Source organism: Dermacentor andersoni, unplaced genomic scaffold (genome assembly GCF_023375885.2).
Source record: "Dermacentor andersoni unplaced genomic scaffold, qqDerAnde1_hic_scaffold ctg00000804.1, whole genome shotgun sequence".
Taxonomy (NCBI): Eukaryota; Metazoa; Arthropoda; class Arachnida; order Ixodida; family Ixodidae; genus Dermacentor; species Dermacentor andersoni.
Window position 1 is genome coordinate 1 of NW_027315482.1, and position 5000 is coordinate 5000.

The window sequence follows — 5000 nt, forward strand, 5'->3', positions numbered from 1 at the left end:
ACACGCGAGACAGATAGTCCGAAACGACGTCAGCCGGGGCGTCGAGCACGCCGCCCGCACTGTTCGCACTCGTGCTCGGAAATGGCGAAGGGGCCGTGCTAGCGTGCCTCGAATCGATCGGCCGGGGGCCCCGTAGGGCGACAGACAGGCAATTGTGCAGGAAACCGTACTGGCCATTGGCGAGAAATTGCCGTTCGCGCATTCGGTGGACGCGCTGCGCTTTCACGACTTCGGCATTGTGCTGCCGACGTAAGCTTTCAATCTTGCTCGCGGCGTTACGAGGCGGCACGATTTTCGCCAAACGCTCGTCGAAAGTGGCACGAGTACGGCCCCATGGAGGTCTGGGTACTTATCGCTGCTATTATATGGGGGTCCCAGAGAGCAGTCGCCCCCAAAGCGACCTGGGTGTTTGATATGCGGCGGGCTTCGTGCCCGTCAAGCGTGTCCCCGGTATCGCTCCCGTGGATCCCACAGCTGACGTCTGCAGCCTCATCCGCTTGATGCGTTAGGGGCTGGTTGTCGGACGACGCTTTTTCCACGATATCGAAGTGTGTTCCGCATCGTCCTCGGACGAATCAAATACGAAAGCGCCGAAGGCGCGGGCGTGACCCGTCGCCTAGCGGCTTTGCCGTCTCGGCTACGTTGCAAGTGTCGGTCGGTCCACCAGTGCTGCGGGCTCGAGAGAAACCGCAAGCCGCGATCGAGTCGACACAACCGGTCTATCGAGAATGTTGCGTGCTTCTTGCCGCGTGGCGATACCCGGCCCTGCGGGGAGGGCGCCGTTGCGAGCTCGAACGCCGTCGTCTCGGACTGTGCAAAGTGCTACCCTTTGCGAGAACGAAGCGTGTTGGGGCGCCTGAAGGTGGCCTCGGCATCGCAAAAACGGCGTCCGGCCTGCTTGAAAGGCTGGACGCGCAGTTGAACGATTACCTGGTTGATCCTGCCAGTAATCATATGCTTGTCTCAAAGATTAAGCCATGCATGTCTAAGTACATGCCGAAATAAGGCGAAACCGCGAATGGCTCATTAAATCAGTTATGGTTCCTTAGATCGTTTCTTCCTACTTGGATAACTGTGGCAATTCTAGAGCTAATACATGCAGTGAGCCTGAAGCCCTTTGGGCGACGGGTGCTTTTATTAGACCAAGATCGATCGGGTTTCGGCCCGTATTGTGTGGTGACTCTGGATAACTTTGTGCTGATCGCATGGCCACGAGCCGGCGACGTTTCTTTCAAGTGTCTGCCTTATCAACTTTCGATGGTAGGTTACTTGCTTACCATGGTTGTTACGGGTAACGGAGAATCAGGGTTCGATTCCGGAGAGGGAGCCTGAGAAACGGCTACCACATCCAAGGAAGGCAGCAGGCGCGCAAATTACCCACTCCCGGCACGGGGAGGTAGTGACGAAAAATAACAATACGGGACTCTTTTGAGGCCCCGTAATTGAAATGAGTACACTCTAAATCCTTTAACGAGGATCAATTGGAGGGCAAGTCTGGTGCCAGCAGCCGCGGTAATTCCAGCTCCAATAGCGTATACTAAAGCTGCTGCGGTTAAAAAGCTCGTAGTTGGATCTCAGTTCCAGACGAGTAGTGCATCTACCCGATGCGACGGCTCGGACTGAACATCATGCCGGTCCTTTCTTGGTGCACTTCATTGTGTGCCTCGAGAAGGCCGGTGCTTTTACTTTGAAAAAATTAGAGTGCTCAACGCAGGCGAGTCGCCTGAATAAACTTGCATGGAATAATAGAACAAGACCTCGTTTCTGTTCTGTTGGTTTTTGGAATACGAGGTAATGATTAAGAGGGACAGACGGGGGCATTCGTATTGCGGCGCTAGAGGTGAAATTCTTGGACCGTCGCAAGACGAACTACTGCGAAAGCATTTGCCAAGAATGTTTTCTTTGATCAAGAACGAAAGTCAGAGGTTCGAAGGCGATCAGATACCGCCCTAGTTCTGACCATAAACGATGCCAACCAGCGATCCGCCTGAGTTACTCAAATGACTCGGCGGGCAGCTTCCGGGAAACCAAAGTGTTTGGGTTCCGGGGGAAGTATGGTTGCAAAGCTGAAACTTAAAGGAATTGACGGAAGGGCACCACCAGGAGTGGAGCCTGCGGCTTAATTTGACTCAACACGGGAAAACTTACCCGGCCCGGACACTGGGAGGATTGACAGATTGAGAGCTCTTTCTTGATTCGGTGGATGGTGGTGCATGGCCGTTCTTAGTTGGTGGAGCGATTTGTCTGGTTAATTCCGATAACGAACGAGACTCTAGCCTATTAAATAGGTGCGGGGTTCCCAGCACCTTACAACCTTCTTAGAGGGACAAGCGGCTCCTAGCCGCACGAAACAGAGCAATAACAGGTCTGTGATGCCCTTAGATGTCCGGGGCCGCACGCGCGCTACACTGAAGGAAGCAGCGTGTCTTTATCCCTGTCTGAAAAGACTGGGTAACCCGTGGAACTTCTTTCGTGATTGGGATAGGGGCTTGCAATTGTTCCCCTTGAACGAGGAATTCCCAGTAAGCGCGAGTCATAAGCTCGCGTTGATTACGTCCCTGCCCTTTGTACACACCGCCCGTCGCTACTACCGATTGAATGATTTAGTGAGGTCTTCGGACCGATGTCCGGCGCGGCCTTTCGGTTGCGCCGGTCTGTTGGAAAGATGACCAAACTTGATCATTTAGAGGAAGTAAAAGTCGTAACAAGGTTTCCGTAGGTGAACCTGCGGAAGGATCATTACCGGATTGTGAAGGGTGGCGAGCGCCATTGTTTCTACCCCGTGTGGGTGAAGCAGCTCGCTGCGCCCGACGCTTTCCGCCGCTGGCCCCGCTTGGACGCGGGGACGGCTATACCCGAACATGCCGGGGACTGCCTGAATTTTGAGGGGCGCCCCGTGCCAAATTTGTTGCGCCCAGTGGACGCCGGCTGCAACCTTGGACGGTTGGCTTGGCCGCGCCCGCGGGTAGAAACGGCGTAACGCACACTGGGTGGGCTTTCTGTCCGCTTTGGCGCTCTTGCGCGGAATGGGAGTAAGACGACCCGACCTGCTGCTTTGCCCAGTACGAGGGGAACGGCGAAGCGTGCGGTCGGTCAAGGAACTGACGGTCGAGAGCTAATGCCGCTGCCGCTTAGTACACACACGGAACCGTGGTGCGAGCGCTCTCCCGTCCTCCGCGGCAAACGCTGCCGAGTCTGAAAAGTCTGGCGGCTGCCGGTCGCTTCCTGCGGCGAGTATGGAGTAACGACCCGACTTTGTTGCCGCCCAAGTACTAAAGGAACGGTGTGGCGCTCGGTCGGTCATGGAACTGTCGGTATGAGGGTGCGGCTGCCAAGTACGGAAGGAACCGTGGCCTAAAGTGCTCTCCCGTCCTCCGCGGCAAATGCCACCGAGTCCGAAAGGGCCGGAGGCTGCCGGTCGGCTCCTGCTCGTGACGCGCGAGGTGTCGAGATCGCGGTTTAATGCGACGACGTCTGCAGGCTATTCGCCCGCCGCCGAGGGAAAGGCGGCGTTGCTGCGAAGTACCGAAGGAAACGCGGCTTTGCTACGTCGGAAGCGTTCTGCGGTTAGCGGACTTGTGCGCTTTGGGAAGGCGCCGCACGTCGAAAGAGGAAGTACGGACAGACGAGGGACTGTAGTCCCGGATTCGAACGCACTTGCGGCCAGGCCCTTGCTGGCTTCGTCTTCCGCCTCAAGTAGACTTGTTGTGGCGCCGGCGCAGGGAGCCGTCCCTGGCACTGGCCGAGTGGTTTTGGAGAGCTGCGCGAGTACGCGCGCCGGGCTCTTGTCTTTCGTCTCAAGTAGGCTGTTGGATCAACAGCGGTTATGCTGCGGCGATCTGCCGATGCGAAAGTGTGTGTGTGTTTGAGGCCCTTCTATGAACCTACTGCTGACTGAAGCGAAGCACGTCGATGGGGGTGAAGCCCTGCCCGTGGCCGTGTAGCCGTTAAAGACTCCACAGCGGCTTAGCCCTAATCATGGCTCTGTCGCTCTTTGCAATTTTTAGTGGAGCGATGTGAACGTGCACACGAGACACACGGGTCCGGTGGTTGGATGGCAGGTAAAACCGGCTTCGAGTGCGCGCAAACGGCATAAGCTACCTCGAGGGCAAGCGAGGAAGGCGTGGGCGCAAAACACACGCGCGAGTAGCAGGAGTGGAGTGCCATTAGGCTTTCAGCTGCTGAGACGCGGCCGCCGAAAGAGCGAGACTGGAGGAGCGCACGCCGAAAGGCGCTCTTCGAAACCACACACAGGGAGACGCCACGTGCCTAAAACCCTGGTTGTACTGTACTGAATTGAACAAACTATTTTTCACGACTCTAAGCGGTGGATCACTCGGTTCTCGGGTCGATGAAGAACGCAGCCAGCTGCGAGACTTGGTGTGAATTGCAGGACACACTGAGCACTGATTCTTTGAACGCACATTGCGGCCTTGGGTCTTCCCTTGGCTTCGTCTGTCTGAGGGTCGGATCACATATCAAGAGAGACTTCGGCGCACAGGGAACGTGCGTCCGTCGACTCGTTTTGACCGCGTCGGCATCATGGACAGTACGTTGAGCGCTAAAGCCACGCGCCAGCGGCCTCACGAGAGGGAGACGGTGGCAAACCGTTGTGCCAATTCTTCGAAAAGACGGAAACGAGGCATTACTACTGCAGCGTGACGAGTGCGCGCCTCTAGCAAGACCGCCGCAGGATGGAGTCGGATACCTGCAGGGAAAGAGCGGTCCAAGCACGAGGCGCGAACGTCTGTTGCCATGTAGCGCGCACGTTTGCGAGAGAGTCGGAAGCGCACGCTTGCGTGCACGGAAAACGTGGGAATGAAACGCCGGCCGATTCCCGCGCCGTGCGCAAAGCCAGCGCGATCGCAATTTGCGCTGTTTGCCTTCGAAGTACGTCGAGCTCCAGAGCTGGTCGCTCGTTCACGTCACCGCAGTTGTGTGGGCGCCCTTCCGGGCTTCGTCGCAGGAATGGGAATCGGCAGATTCTTGCGAGGAGCGGG

General features: G+C 56.9%; 2 non-coding genes across 2 annotated transcripts; both read left to right on the forward strand.

Annotated features, from left to right (window-relative positions):
* The first annotated feature begins 927 nt into the window (after positions 1–927).
* On the forward strand, positions 928–2742 carry LOC140215063 (small subunit ribosomal RNA). Its single transcript, XR_011891984.1, has one exon. It is a non-coding gene; the product is annotated as a small subunit ribosomal RNA (ribosomal RNA).
* Positions 2743–4316: 1574 nt separating this feature from the next.
* On the forward strand, positions 4317–4469 carry LOC140215061 (5.8S ribosomal RNA). Its single transcript, XR_011891982.1, has one exon. It is a non-coding gene; the product is annotated as a 5.8S ribosomal RNA (ribosomal RNA).
* Positions 4470–5000: the final 531 nt, after the last annotated feature.